Source organism: Dasypus novemcinctus, chromosome Y (assembly GCF_030445035.2).
Source record: "Dasypus novemcinctus isolate mDasNov1 chromosome Y, mDasNov1.1.hap2, whole genome shotgun sequence".
Taxonomy (NCBI): domain Eukaryota; kingdom Metazoa; phylum Chordata; class Mammalia; order Cingulata; family Dasypodidae; genus Dasypus; species Dasypus novemcinctus.
The window spans coordinates 14,761,976-14,778,903 of NC_092216.1; the positions used below are offsets into that span (position 1 = coordinate 14,761,976).

Consider the following 16,928-nt stretch of genomic DNA (forward strand, 5'->3'; position numbering starts at 1 on the left):
TCAGGAAGGGGGGGAAATGGCTGTAGGGTTAGAAAGACAAGCGTGAATAGCTTGGAGCGCGGGCATGAGACCTACGGGAAATACCTTTTGTTCACGAGTCTCGGCTGACTGAACTCTTGAAATTAATTTGGACCATGTGGCGGGGTCCCATAGGAGGGCAGTGGAAAGCCACGGAGTATAGCGAACGATAATGTCCCAGTACTGTGCAAGCTCCTTTTCCGTAATTTTAACACGGCATCTTGCTAAGAGAGCATGCAGTACTCTCGCCTGAGGTGCTTTCTCAGAAGAGGCTAAATTCCCCATTCTGAGCTTCACTTACCTATAGGAAGAGGATCACTTCGGATCCCGCTGGTTGCTGTCCGAACGAGGTGAGGGTGTTCAGGGTCCCTGTTCAGGCGCCAGATGTCGCTGTTCCCCTGGGGCCGTTAGCTAGACGGGTTTCACCTAGGTGAGGCGAACTTCTCGAATGGGTTGTGAGTGACGGCAGGGCCCTGGTATCACACAGCCAGGTTAAACACACAGTAACCACCCCGAGACACAGGCTCGTGGCACAGGTCTGGTTTATTGGGGAAGTGGTACAGCTTATATAGGCAGGGGTGGGGGCTTGAGGTGACGCGTCAATTATAGATAGGCTAAGGGGATTGGGATAACATGAAGCAGCTACTTGATGGGATGAGGTAGTTTTGAAGTTGGCGCAGCAGGCTTATCTGCCAGGAAGCTGGCTAGGAAGAAGGGAGGTGCCTTTTGTGATAGCCATTGTGTATGCTTAGCGGCCATTCTGGCTACATGTTGTTTGCCAGCAAGCTCACCAACAACTCAGACCTGATTCCCTGTGCTGCTGTTTCACTCTTGCTTAAATACTCAAGTTAATACTTAGCATTGGCTCTGATTATGCATTCGATTTTATGCATATGGATGAACACACATACACATAACTGGTTATACAATTGTATGATTAATATGTCCAGGAAATCACACTTGCACACACATTGCATGATCAAAAATGGGGCAGATAACTCGACCCCTGGGTGGGAGTTTTACTATGTTAATTAAGCAAGTTGAAGTGAGGACAGCAAGGGACTTCTGTGCAGGTCTGGCCAAATGGTTGATACTTCAATGGTTTTCATGCTTCATTGTTTCAACAGAAGGTCTTGACCAGTGAAAGCAGAATTTGACACTGAGTTTTACATCTCATTACCTTCTAAATTGCATACAATTCTTTCCTTTGTACCATGGTAACAGGGAGAGAAACAAGTTATATTCAGGTGTTCAGTCATCCTACATCCATCAGAATCTTCGAGACATTATGTTTAGTGAAATAAGTCAATCAATAAAGGACATATATCATATGATTTCAGTGATATAAACAAAGGATATTGACTAGAATCACAAAGGTAATATGAAATATGAGTTAGCAGGAGATAGACAGTAGAGAATGGTGAGGTGATGCTCAATCTGGGTAGAACCTATGAAGTTGTGAATGGAGTGATTTGGCATTGGATAGGGTAATGGTGGTAGGGATATGAATGGGTTGATGATGCTGGTGTGTGAGTTTCAGTGGGGCTGGGGGTTGGGTTGGGTTACTGATTGAGCAGGTGGGAGGGCTGGAGGAAGGATCAGATGAACTTAGGAGTTTGAGGAGTGGTTAAAAACACAATTGTGGAAGTGTCCTTTCAGCAATTATGGAAGGGAGGGCACCAGTGCAGGGTGTTGGTGAGGAGATGGGTGGAGAAGGGTACATCTAGGCATACCTCTATGGAATCCTTCATTATTTTGCATCATCCTTTCACAGAGGCCATGCTAATCTCTGTATCATTCCAATAGTAGTATAGTTGCTGCTGAAGCTAGCACTGGGGCATACCTCTGTGGAATATGACTGTGTTTATGTGGTCATATGTATTATCTCAGTAGCTAGAAACCCACATAATGGCCAACAAAATCCATATGCCTACCCTTTGGAGTCCTGTTGCAATCTCAAATAGAGGGGCAAGAATCACTAGAGTAAATAGGCAATGTCTAATAAAAGAAAAGAGGCCAATATGCCTATTATAACCCAACTCTTGAAGGGCATGAGTTGGTGTGGCTGCAAGAACAAAGAATGCACTGAGAAGAGAATCAGACATAAGTTTTATTGGGACTTATGAACAGGAGAGCTCATTGGTGGCCAGTCAAGGAATGAATGAAAATAGGGCTCCACAAAGTGATGAGAAAATTAAGGATGATATATAAAGGGTTTCAGAACAGAGTTCCTGCTAGGGTCATGTGAAGCATATAGATGACATGTATGGATGTTTTTGCTATGCTCATAGGAAGACATTTACTGCTTTGTGAAGATCTTATTTTATGATAACATTATACATCCTTTACCCTCTGGGGAGGATTGTTGACCTTTAACTTATGCTTAGGTCACACAGGTGGCTGCGTGCTGAGGACTTGAGGAGGGAGCCTGGACTCCCACAGTTGCACAAAGCTGCCTACATTGACAATAGGACAAAATTCCACAGGTAACTACACATCATGGATTCTGTGTGTTATTCCATTGCCCTTGGACAATGCAACCTAGGGTGATAGACTCAGTTCTTAACCACCCTAAATTATTATATAAGCATATCCTAATAAAGGCCTGGATTTATTCACCAGTTCCCTTAAAAGGGAAAACATATAATCGAGTCTCATTGAAAGAGGGCAGCTATATTTCAGTCTTAAATGAGAAAGTCATGTTCCAAACTTGTCAGTGGGTTGTATTCTGTCATGCCAGCAATGTGTTTCATGCTGTCAATTTGCTGTAGTTATGATCCAAGGAAGGCCAGGAGCATCCTCGACTTACCAAGGAAGATCAAACATTGGTTTGATTGTGGGCATGTGTTACTGCTGAAGCTCACTCTAGGCAAGGGCATAGGGGCAAAAAGAAAAATGTTTACGGGGAACATGAGGGGGAAGAAACATTTCCATTAACAGATAATAAGTAGTCCAGGACTTTCAAACTGGACCTTGTGACCAGGGTCTTTGGTGGACTTTATTTTGACCAGCTGTCTCCCCTGTTTCCTAAATTAACCTGCCTCAATTCCCTCCTCAGAGAGTTCACCCCCTTATTCTTGAGGGGGAACTGAAGGGTAATGGTTATTCTCCTGTAGCTGCTTCCTGCTGATTAGGGGCAGAAGTTCCTCGACTAATGATTTGTGAAACTCTCCATCTATTTTATTGAGTTTGAGGGAAGGTGGGCCTGGCACCATGATTGGAGTAGGATGAAACCCCCACATGACTAATACCATTTTCTGGAAGGAATTGACCCTGGAAAAAATAAACTTATGTTAGAATTTTCAAAATATGTGGTCCTACTAAAAGGATAAATAAAATGGTGATAAGCAGTCCCCAAAGGTAGGGTAGCCATGCATATTGGACCATGGGAATGGGAAAGCCTAGGTGTCTCCAGAGACTACATCTTTCTGAAGCTGATGGACTTGTCCTGTAAGTTTCAAATGCTGCTAGAAAACTGCCACGCTCAGTTCCCAGAGTGGTGGTTATGCTTATGACAGCTAGGAGAGTTAAAAAGAGGCACTACCCTAGATATAAACTCACAAAGACAATATAGGCAAAAACAAGACAAGCATATGGCAGGCAAAATAAGGACAATACTTAAGAAAGGCATTGTTTTATCTTATAGGCACATTCATTAATTCATTAGAAAATGAATTACATTTATAAAGACTATTAACATGTTATGTTATATTCCTATAGATATTGTCATACTCATCAGGTATATAGGTACAGTACTTAACACTAATCAATATACTAATAAATGCACAAGTTCCTCTTTGAGCTGATGTTAATAGATCTAAGCTCCAGGTTTGCTTTACCATACATGTTGTCTCTCCATGGGAGTAGACCATAATGCCAATCGTTTAGGTCTGTTTAGTTTCTACTCATGTTACCCCAGTAAGTAATACTCCACTTGGTACGTCCTTCACACAGTCAGCATGCTGCAGCACCACTGGCTCTTGGAGGGAGGCTCCAGTGCTTCACCTGTCTGGTTCATAGCACCTTTGGGCATTATGAAACATTACCAGTTTATAGGCAATACCCATAGTAAATCTGGCCACTCAAACTATTGCCAGCTGCCTGAAACAGCAACATACTCTCCATCCACTTCAGGAGCATGCCCAGAGAAGGAAGATCCTTTTATTATTTTAAGGGTTGTAGTGACCAACCTAGCCAATAACTCAAATGGAGAGACACTATTCAGGATACTAGAGGCCGGGGTTTGAATGTGCAAGAGAGTTTGACAAAACTAAAGCTAGCTCTTAATTTTTATAAATTTTCTAAATTCTTCCAATGCAGTTTATAACATTAAATGGACTTAACTATTTTTATTACTTTACTTCTACAACCTTTGCCATGATTATGTTAATAAACAGATATTTTAACTTAGCAGTATAGGAAAAAGTACTTTCTCCATTATTTTATGAAAACCTAAGATTCCCAATGGAATCAAGATTATCTTCCCACTACCACTACTTTAATATGCAGACTGAAGTGGCCTCTGACAAGTTTCACTGTCATGAAGTTACTTTTTATCAATCTAGGTTTCTAATTAATAATGGCTTCCTGGAACAAGTCATTTAAGTATTTCAGTTTAGAAAATATTTTTGCAAACTTCCTGTAACCAATCATAACAATATGGACTATAGTTACTTCATCTCCAGACAAATTTCACCCTTACAAAACACATTCCCTTACTTAATACTACCTTCTACAATGTCTTCAAAACTTTCCATATTATTTCAATCCTTATCTTACATATTTCCACTCTGATTTTTTTCCTTTTCTTTTTAAAAAAAATTTTTGTATTTTTTAAAAGATACATAGTTCACAAAAAGTGTTCCTTTAAAAAATGAGGTTCCCATATACCCATCACCCCAACTGCCCCACTCCTCCCATATCAACAACCTCTTTCATCATTGTGGCACATGCAATAAGCATGCAATGAGCACATTTTGGAGCTCTGTTGCATCTCATGGATTATAATCTACATTGTAGTTTACACTCTCCCCCTGACCATTCAGTGGGTTATGGTAGGATATATAATGTCCAGCATCTGTCCCTGCAATATCATTTAGAACAACTCCAAGTTCTGAAAATGCTGCCATATCACATCTCTTCTTTCCTCTCCCTACACTCAACAGCTGCAATGGATACTTTTTCCACTCTGATATTATGAAAGCCAGTCATCTAATCTTAGGGAAAAAATGCATTCCCCTTAACAAACTAATCAAATTTTAGTCAGCATTGACCATTAATTTACTTCCACAAATCTTTTACAAAGAAATATATATATGTACATCTTTTCACACATTCTGTTCTATGAAAAAATACCTGTTCATTTCAATTAAAGCAAAACCAATTTTTTAAAAAGAGGTTTGTAAAAATTTCATTAATCAAAATTTACTATTTTAAACATCTTAAAGATTTAACAATATAATGTTAATTTACTTTGTTATTATCCAATGGACAGGCAGATTACACCCAAGCTAAAAAAAGTTGAAACCATTATAGTTTATGCAAGAAATGTTCTTTTCTCTTCCTTCCATCACAGGAAGTTAAACCTCTGTTTTTCTGTAATATAATTCTAAAATTGTGAAGAACCTAAAAGTATACTGGCTACTGGCTACCAAGTTCTGTAATATATTATTGTTTAATTTGTTTTAATCAAAATTTTGAAAAATCTTCCCATAGCTTTCAAGGATTTTTTCTTTACTTACTGAAACTTGGCCATTACATTGTTACTGTCATCACAAATTCTTTTAAAACTTAACAGGGGGCAATAAGAAAATGAAATAATTTTTAAAATAATAAAGCACAATTTTTTAAAATATAAAAAATAATTTAGTTGGGGGATTCCATAATCAGACTATGCAAAACAAGGTTTATTCTGTAATATCCCCTTTGTCCCTATCATTTAAATTTTCTCATCTAGCAGGCAGAATTCTAGGCTAAACTCACATTTCCTCTATTTTCCACATCCACCCCATCCCCTTAGGTTCCTTAACTGGTTTTGTTTTTAAATTTTTAAAATTTAATTGCCTTTTAAAAAATATACATAGATCACAAAAAATATTACATTAAAAATTTAAAAATTTCCCATATATTCTACCCCCCACCTCATGTCCTCCTCCCACATCAACAACCTCTTTCATCATTGTGGCAAATTCATTGCATTTGGTGAATACATTTTGGAGCACTACTGCATCACATGGATTAGAGTTTACACTATCCCCCAGTCCATTCAGTGGGTTATGGCAGGATATATGCTGTTCAGCATCTGTCCCTGAAATATCACTTAGGACAAATCCAAGTACAGAAAATGCTCCCACATGACATTTCTTCTTCCTTCTCCCTGCCCTCAGCAACTACCATGACCACTGTCTGCACATCAGTGATACAGTTTATTCCCTTGCTAGAGCCACAATATTTCTATAGTAGAATATTGTAAGTCCACTCTCATTAGTTAGAAGAACTTGTGAGTAGGATAGCTATAGAAAGATCATGGAAGAATTTCAGTAAACTTTTTAGTTTCCTTCCTTTAAATTGTTTTTTTTTTTTATTCAGATTTTATGTGGCTTTTTATCCTGTTTGGCTTCACCAATTTGGGTCTCAGATGTACTCATTTATCAATATAAATGCTTATTTAAAAATTGCCCATATATATAGAGCTCTTTTAGGAATTTTCATTTGTTAATTTAAAATTATTTAATACCAAACAGAAGTGTAAAAATATACACTGAACAAACTGACAAACACAAAAGGAGTTAAGGCACACCAATAGAAACATAAAACTCATTAATTTGACTCATGATTTTCACTCCCTTGATTTGGCTGTCCTCAAGTTCTTCACCATTTCACATCTCTGATTTTATTGCTTTTAAAATCTCCTCTGGAATCTGTGTTGCCTGTACTGTGCAGCACATTCTTGGAAACACTTTTAACCGTAACCAGCAAACAGGTATACTTGAGGAGTATAATTGCTGTTAAGCACTAATTTAGCTTTTCAGACATACTTTTAACATTCATATATTCTGGATTACTCTTTAGGGGTATACTTAGACTTTAAGTTCAGGAGTAAAGTGTTGATTCAAAACCGAGAGTTAATTTTAACATTATGATAAAAACTCTGCTCCAAACAAAATATGATTAAAACATAAAACATTGTTAAAATAACATCCCATTAAACTCTTTCAGTTTATACAGTTTTGCAATATACCTGATCAATCAGCACAGGCGATTAGCTAAGGAATCTTTCATCTGTGCCTGTGCTAGTGCTTTTCCCTTTTTACTTTAACTTTCCTTCTAAGTGGTGCACAGAGACCTTTGCCACAAATTCTGCCTCAGTTGCTGTCCACAAGTCTTCTGATAAGGGCTATCTTACAGTAGCCCCCCTTTTCCTTATTTAAGTGCAGCTGCTCTGCTATCTGCTGTAGTACAGCCAGTATACCTGCCATAGTTTTTTGGGTGTCCCCATGTTCTCTTGACAGTCCCTATTCATCCTGAAACGTAGCCATTCCTCCTCACGTGGGTGGTATAGACTAACCTCAGATTTCCCTTATGGATTCTCCTCTCCTTAAGCTGATGCCTATTGCTGCTGGTGATCCTTTGCTTTCCTGAATGACTCACCAATTTTTACTATCCAATTTCTGAAGGCTTTGAGTTTGTGTGGCTTTTAGAGTAAAGAACACACCAGGTACAGAATCAGATGAAAGTTTTAATGGGACTTATGAAGTGGAGAGAATCTTTGATGACAGTTGGACTAGGAATGAATGAAGATAGCACTCTGTGAAGAGATGAGAAAATGAGGGGTGATATAATAAGGGGTTTAAAAACAAGGATATTTCATAGGGTATGAGAACATACTTCTTACTTGGGTCACATGAAACATAAACATGGCCTGTGTGTGTGTGTTTTGGAGTTCCAGGTGTTTTCATCTAATTGTCTTTTTAAAAAAACATACATAGATATTAAAAATGTTACATTAAAAAAATATAAGAACTTCCCTTATACCCAACTCCACCCAACGCAACTCTTCCCACATCAACAACCTCTTTCATCTTAATGCCAAATTCATTGAATTTGGTGAGTACGTTTTGTATCACTCCTGCACCATATGGATTATAGTTTACATTGTAGTTTAGACTCTCCCCCAGTCCATTCAATGGGTTATGACAGGATATATAATGTTCTGCATCTGTCCCTGCAATATCATTCTCATACCTCTTCTTCCCTCTCTCTGCCCTCAGCATCTCCGATGGCCACTCTTTCCACAGCAATGATACAACTTCTGCCATTGCTAGAGTCACAGTAGTTCTATGGTAGGATACTAGTGAATCCACTCCAATCCATATTTTCTTCCTCCATCCTGTGGACACAGGGAATGTGATGTCCACTACACCTCAAAATCAAGAGGGGAATTAGATCCCACATGGCTGATGGATGCATTTCTCCTGCTTGCAGTTGTGGGCACTTTCAGTACCCTGATGTGGTAGGTGACATCTTCACCACTCTGTTAGCTGACCTGGTTAAGTGGAACAAACCAGAGAGGAGGCTTTGTAACTCTGCTGAGGCTCAAGTCCCACCTGGCATATGGCCAGTCCAGAGATTCATGTCTCCTGAGTATACACCAACTCGAGCACCAACCACGCTTTCAGTAAAAGTGACAGAAGAGGCATGTTTAGAAAGGTCACATCTGAGTCCAACTCCATCATACTCAAGAGCACAAATTTCAAAGTAGGGCCCACAGGCAAGGCAGTGTACCCCACAGGCAAGGCAGTGTACTGTAGGACCTGAATGTCTCTATAGCCCTCAGGAGGACCTGTACATGGGGTTATGTCTACTTTGGCTGTCATTGGGATCCTATTGATCCTGATGTAAGAAGGAACGACCCTTCTGATGACCACATGACACATTTTTAAGTCTCTTAGCAATATAAACTCATTTGTTTTTGCCATTCCCCCCTTTTATTCAAGTTGTTTTTCTAGTTGCATCGTCAGCTGGTTATTGGTAGTAATCACTCAGCACCAGGGAAGCTCATCCCCAGGAGTCATGTCTCACACTGGGGAGAAGGTAATGCATTTACATGCTGAGTTTGGCTTAGAGAGTGGCCACATTTGAACAACATGGAGGATTTCAGGAGGTAAATCTTAGGAACCCTCCCAGTCTAGGCCTGGGTGAAGTTTGAACTCATAAGCATAGTCATCACTATCAAGGGCACATCTATGGACCATCCTTCTTCACTGGTCCTTGCCCTTACACTTGGGTGATTGTTGCTCTTTCCTTGGGGAATGTGACAGGGCTCCCCAGCTAGGAACTCAGCAATCCCTCAGTTGTCATTTGGAACTCTATTTACTATGACAATAAATGAATATCCAAACATTTATATATGTTCTATATACATGCCTTGGACAACTCCCTCCCATCCGTGATTCCCCACCAATGACACCCCACCCCACTGCTCATCCCTACCATAGTTGAACCCCTCTGTGATCCTAAACTTCCTAACAAATGGAGTGTAATCTATTGCCAAATTCAAATCATAGGAAAATGAAATTGTAATGATAGGTTTAAAGGTTAGAAATAGAATATTCTATTTCTATAAATAGAATACTAATTCTATAAATAGAATACTAATTTAGGAAAACTAAAAATAAGTAAAGAATAATTTGGGATATTAAAAAATGAAATATATCATAAAATTTTCTTTTTGAGGTTTTCCTTCATCACTGTAATAGGTGCTACTCTGTATGTAGTGGCAGTCATCCATTCCCTCCTCAATTTCCTCAATTTCTACATTATTTTTTAATTTTTAATTTTGTCTTCAAAGAAGTTTTAGGTCACAGTGAAGTCACCTACTGTATTAGTTAGCCAAAAGGCTGCTGCTGCAAAATATCAGAAACTGGTTTGTTTTTATAAAGGGTATTTTTTGGGATAGGAACTTGCAGATACCAGGCCATGAAGCACAAATTACTTTCCTCCCCAAAGTGTATTTGGAGAAAGATGGCTGCTGGTGGCTGTGAGGATTCAGTATTCCTGTGTTCCTCCCTTCCTGGGTCTTGTTTCCCTCTAGGTTCAAGTTTCCTTTCTTCACAGTGTTTGCCTCTTCCTGGGCTTAGTGTTCCTCTCTTCCTTGGGATAGCTTCTCTTTCCTCTGTGAGCTTACTTCCCAGGGCTCCAGTTTAAGGCTTCAGCATCAAATTCCAACATCAAAACCATTCACATAAAAAGTTCCAACTCTGTTCTTTGCCACACCTTTTATCTGTAGGTGGGGACTCAACACTCTAATGGCATGACCCAATAAAAGCCTTAATAACAACTCAATCATGGCCGGGTACAGATCAGATTACAAGCATAATCCAATATTTCTTTTTGGAATTCATCAATTAAATCAAACTGCTACACATATACAATGTATGGAATACTCATATACCCAACATCAAACTGTTTTCTTCCTCCCACAGCAATGATTTTTTTACATGTGGATATTATATTTGCTACAACTGATGTACAGAGTTTGAAACATATCTGCTAATGATTCCATTTTGGTTTACAGTATGGTTTATATTTTAGACTAAAATTTTCAAATTTGGGGGTTCATTATTGTTTACATTTTAGACTATACATTTTTGCAATATTTTTGTAAAATTTAACATGGTTTATATCTATCATTGCATGATTTTGTGGAACACTTTCTTTGCTCTCCAGTTACCCCCTCTTCCACCTATTCTATTCCTCTCTCTCCCTCCCCGCAGGGACCACTGTGAAAACAAATCTTCACTGCTTCAAGGACCAGATTCATAGATAATTGCAGCAATGCTGAGGACTTGACACATGGTCCTCCTTCCTAACTGGAAGCCACTAATGCTTTCAAGAGACACCCTTCCCTTTGTTTGAGAATATCAGGCCTTCCCAGGATGGGAGTACAACCCCTCTCTTGTCCTTGTATGGCTCTCCACCCAATGAAAGAACACACTATGTCAAGATGAGCACTCACACTCTCCCTATAAGCATGCCCCAGGTGCAGTCTGTGTCAGATGACCCCATCAAACACCTTAAACAAGTAATCCTTCCTTATTATATTTTCTAAAGAGCTTTCTCAATGTTAAAGTTTCACCCACATACCTGACAATCTCTCACACTCACCTGCTCCCCCCAAAACCATGCCCAGTTCCATGGACCATCTGACCCATCCTCCCAACCCTAACCTCCCTCAAGTCTGCAAAGCTCCACCCAATATTATCCCTGTGCACCCTTCTTATCCTTTCCCTGCACAACTACTTAGCTCCATTTTATCATAGATTTCACCCATGTAAGAATCAGCTCATATCCTTCTTCTTCCCCCCAAATGCCTGTAAGCCTGTCCTCCAGTCTCTACCTCTCTGAAACAGTTTGATTTGCTAAATTTATATCAGAGAAGTCATGCAGTATTTGTCCTTCAATACCTGGCTTGCATCATTCAACATAAAGTCCTCAAGATTCACCCATGTTATCCCATGTGTTATTATAGTATTCCTTTTACAGCTGAGTAGTATTCCATTGTAAGTATATACCACATTTTGTTTATCCATTATCTGTTGATGGGCATTTGGGTTGATTCCAACTTTTGGCCATAATGAATAATGCCGCTGTGAACATTGGTGCCTATATCTGTTTGCATCCTTGTTTTCAATTCTTCTGGGTATATAATGAGCAGTGGAATTGCTGGATCTTATGGCAAATCTGTAGTTAGCATTTTTTAAGAAGCAACAAACTTCCCTTCAGAATGGCTGGCTCCTGCGACATTCCCACCAGAAGTGGATGAGGGTACTCATTCATCCACATACTCTCCAGCCTTATAGTCTTATGTTGTTTTAGTAACCATCAGTCTAATGGGTGTAATACGGTATCTCATTGTAGTTTTGATTTTCATTTCCCTAATAGTGGTGTTGAGCATCCTTTCATGTGCTTTTTAGCCAATTTCTTCTTCGGAAAAGCATCTGTTCAAATCTCTTGTCCATTTTTCAGTGGGTTGTTTGTCTTTTTATCTTCAAGATAAAAGATTTATTTATGAAGAAGGACAACCACCACACCATGGAGCCTAGAGTGATTACAACTGAAAGTGGGAGGATTGCATCCAGCATCCATGTGGGATCTGAGCCTCCTCTTGACATAGAGGTGCAATGGACACAACCAATCCAATGTCCACATAGAAGAGGTGGCATTGGATTGGGAAAAGTGGACATGGTGGCTGATGGGTATGGGGAAAGGCAGGAAGAGATGAGAGGTGGAGGCGTCTTTGGGACATGGAGCTACCCTGGATGGTGCTTCAGGGGCAATCACCGGACATTGTAAATCCTCACAGGGCCCACTGGATGGAATGGGGGAGAGTATGGGCCATGGTGTGGACCATTGACCATGGGGTGCGGGGGTGTCCAGAGATGTAATTGCCAAATGCAATGGATGTGTCATGATGATGGGAGGGAGTGTTGCTGGGGGGGGGGGGAGAGGTAGGGTGGGGGTGGTAGGGTTCAAGGGGACCTCATATATATATATTTTTAATGTAATATTATTACAAAGTCAATAAAAAAAGATTTTTTTATATATGCTGAATATTAGTCTCCTATCAGATATATGGTTCCCAAATATTTTCTCCCATTGTGCATGCTCTCTTTTTATTTTCTGGATAAACACCTCTGAGGTTTAAAAGGCTTTAATTTTGAGGTGGTCCCATTATTTTTTCTTTTACAGCTCTTACTTTGAGTGTGAACTTCATGAAGTCATTTCCTATTACAAGGTCGAGTAGATGCTTCCTTACCTTGTTTTCCAAGGTCTTTATAGTCTTGGCTCTTATATTTAGATCTTTGATCCTGACTTGATTTTTGTATAAGGTGTGAGGTGGTAATTCTCTTTCATTTCTTTGCATATGGCTATTCACTTCTCCAAGCACCATTTATTGAAGAAGCTATTCTCTCCCTGTTGAGTGGACTTGGTGGTCTTGTCAAATATCAGATGACTGTATATGCAAGGATCTATATAAGAACTCTCAGTTCGGTTCCAATGGTCTGAAGGGATGCCTATCCTTGTACCAATATCATGCTGTTTTGACCACTGTAGCTTTGTAATATATTTTAAAGTCAGGTACTGGGATTCCTCCAATTTCATTTCTCTTTTTCAATATGTCTTTGGCTATTTGAGGCCTATTTCCTTCCCAAATAAATTTCATATTTAATTTTTCTAGTTCATTAAAAATTGCTGCTTTTATTATTGTGATTGGATTAAATCTGTAGAGCAGTTTTGGTAAGATAGACATCTTAATGATATTTAGTCTTCCTATCAATGCATAAGGAATATTCTTCCATTTATTTAGGTGTTCTTTGATTTACTTTAACAGTGTTGTGTTGCTTTCTGTGTATAAGCCTTTTACAAGTTTAGGTAAATATACTCCTAGGTATTTGATTTTAAAATTTTTTATTTGAATTGGTATTTTTTTCTTGATTTCTTCATCAAGTTGCTCATTATTGGTGTACAGAAATGTGACTGATATTTGTGTTTTGATTTTATAATCTGTGACTTTACTGAACTCATAAGTTCTAATAGCTTGGTTGTAGATTTTGCAGGGCCTTTTGTGTAGGATCTTGTCTTCTGCAAATAGTTTAATTTTGAATTCTTCCTTTCCAATTAGGATGCATTTTATATTTGTTATTTTCCTATGGTCTTGAGCAAGTAATTCTAACACAATGTTAAATAATAGGGATGATAGTTGGCACTCCTGTTCTATTTTCTTGTTCCTAAACTTAGAGGAAAGATGTTAGCATTTCAGCATTGCTGATGTGTTAGGTGTGGGTTTTTCATATATACCATGTACTATGTCCAGAAATTTTCCTTCTGTTGCTACCTTTTCCAGTGTTTTTATTAGGAAAAAGATTCTGTATTTTGTCAAATGCCTTTTTGGCATCTATAAATATGATCATGTTATTTCCCCCCCTTGATCTGTTTGTGTGCTGTATTACATTGATTGATTTTTTTTTATGTTGAACCATCCTTGCATACCAGGGATGAAACCCAATGGATATGGTGTATAATTCATTTGAAGTGTTGTTGAACATGATTGGTAAGTATTTTGTTGAGGTTTTCACATCTAGGTTCATTAGAGAGATTGGTTGGCAATTTTCCATTTTTGTGGTGTCTTTGTTTGGTTTTGGCATTAGGGTAATGTTGAATGAGTTAGGCAATGTTCCTTCTATTTTGATTTTTTGAAAGAGTTTAAAAAAGATTGGTGTTAATTATCTTGAATACTTGGTAGAATTCATCACCTGTGAACCCATCTGGTCCAGAACTCTTCTTTTTTGGGAGGTTTTTAATGATCAATTCTACCTCTGTACTTGTGATTTGTTTGCTGAGATCATCAATTTCTTTATAGCTATGATATTCACTCTCTATACAGCTTTTGCTGCATCCCTTAAGTTTTGATATGTTGTGTTGTAATTTTCACTGGTTTCAAGGTAGTTACTGATTTCTTTTGAGATTTCATCCTTGCCACACTGTTTGTCTAAGAGTGTGTTGCTTAATTTCCATCATTGTGCCTAATCTGATTCTCTCATCCTTGCGAACTTCCAGCTTCATTCCAGTGTTGTCAGAAAAATTATTTTTTCTGATTTCAATCTATCTGAATTCATTGGGAGTTTCTCTGTGGCCTAGCAAGTCATCTATCTTGAAGAATGATCTATGTGCACTTGAGAAGGATACATACCCTGCTGTATCTGGGTGGAATGTTGTGTATATGTCCATTAGGTCCAGATCCTGAAATACATTGTTCCAAGTCTTTGTTTCTTTATTGCTTCTCTGTTGAAATGTTCTGCCCAATGGTGATAATGGTGTAGGCAAGTCCACCAATATAATTGTAGAGGCATTTATTCCTTCACTTAGTTTTTACAGAGTTTGCCGCATATATTTGGAGGTGCCCTCATTAGGAGCTTAAATATTTATGATTACTCTTTCCCCTTGAAAGATACCCCATTTTAGTAAAATGTATTGTCCATCTTTGTCTCTCACAATAGTTTTACCTTTAAAGTCTATGTTATCCAATATTAATATAATTACTCATGTCTTTTTTTAGTTATTGTTTGCATATTTAAGAATGTTTTCCAGCCATTCACGTTCAACCTTCTTGAATCCCAGGGTCTAGGATGGTTTTCTTGTAGACAGCATATAAATGGGTCATATTTCCTTATTCATTCTGCCAATCTCTGTCTCTTGTTAGGTGAGTTTAATCCATTAACATTCAATGTTATGACTCTCAAGGAATCACTTACATTAGCTGTGTTTTCTTTGGATCTCTGTATGTCCTAGGTTGTTTTTATTTCACATTTTGTCTTTTCAGTTCTTACCATCTTCTCCAATGCTGTCTTTCATGTTTTTTCTTTCTTTCTGCAGAATTCCTTTTCATATTTCTTGAAGGGCAGATTTTCTTATTGGCATAATCTTTTAGTTTCTGTTTATCTGTGAATATTTTGAATTCTCCATCATTATTTAATGCCAACTTTGCTGGATAGAGTATTCTTGCCTGGATTTTTCTTTTTTTCTTTTAGTATCTTGAGTATGTCATATCACTGTCTTGCCTCTATGGTTTCAGATGAGAAATCAACACAATCTTATTGAGCTTCCCTTATACATGATGGTTCTCTTTTCTCTTGCTGTTTTCAATATTTTCTCTTTGTCATGAGCATTGGATAATTTGACAAGTATATGTCTTGGGGTAGGCTTGTTAGGATTTATGCTCTTTGGGGTGTGTTGTGCTTCCTGGACATGTACACTCATCTCCCTCAATAGGTTTGGGAAGTTTTCAGCCATTATTTCCTGCAACACTCCTTCTATCCCCTTTATCCTCTCTTCTCCTTCTGGAATGCCTATAATGCCTATGGTTGTATTTTTGTATTGTCATTCAGATCCCTAACTCCTTACTGGATTTTTTCCTGTCTTTTTATCAATCAATTCTTTTAACTGTTTGATTTCAGATATACTGCCCTCCATATCAGTAATTCTTTCCTCTGCATCTTCAAATTTGCTGTTATTTGCTGAGGGTGTATTTTTGATTTCTTGGATTGTGCCATTCATCAGCATCATATCCATTATCATTTTGGATATGATTGTGATTTTTTTTGTATTCTCTGCAAGTTTTTGTTCATATTCTTAATCTCTTCCTTCACTTCATCAAATTGTTCACTTATATATGTTTTGAGAGCTTTAATTACTTCTTCAATGTTCTGCTCCTCTTCCTTTTTAGTTTGTTCATTGGATTGGGCCATGTTTTCCTGATATTGGTTTGGTTTGTAGTTTTTTGTTGCTGTCTGGTCATCTTTTTATCTTGATGGGTTTAATCATTTGCTTAGCTTCTTTGTCTAGTTTAGGGCTTAATTAGTTGTTTCTGTGTGTGTGTGTGGTTAAGGCTTCTCTTTGTTACTTTGTTCTTCTTATTCTATTTTCTTGTTCTTGGCTAAGTTCACTTGAAGGAAGGTATTAGGGCCAGAGAACACAAAAGGAGTAAGAAAAGAAAATGAATAATAGTAGTATTGATAGTAAATATTAACAGAAGAGCCATGTGAGATCTAAGAGAATGGATAGTAGACTCATGTAAGGTATGTAGAGTAATAACAATAAGAAAAGTAGAGTATGTATAATGAGACAGTAAATAGAATATGAGGAGGAATATAGTGTGAATTAAAAGGCCAATGTGTTTAGGAGAGAGGGAAAGAGAAAAGAAAGGACAATAACACAAAGAAAGAATATGTCAGAATGCAGAACAATGGTATCAGAAATAAAGTCAGAAAAATTGGAGGGGAAACAAAGAGAGGTGTAATGTGAAAGAAACAATAAATGATAGAATAAATAATAGCTAGAAAGATGTAGAG

At 38.1% G+C, this 16,928-nt stretch overlaps 1 pseudogene; it reads right to left on the reverse strand.

Annotated features, from left to right (window-relative positions):
• Window positions 1-1,747: 1,747 nt before the first annotated feature.
• Window positions 1,748-1,847, reverse strand: LOC139438450 (U6 spliceosomal RNA; annotated as a pseudogene).
• Between the last annotated feature and the right edge of the window lie 15,081 nt (window positions 1,848-16,928).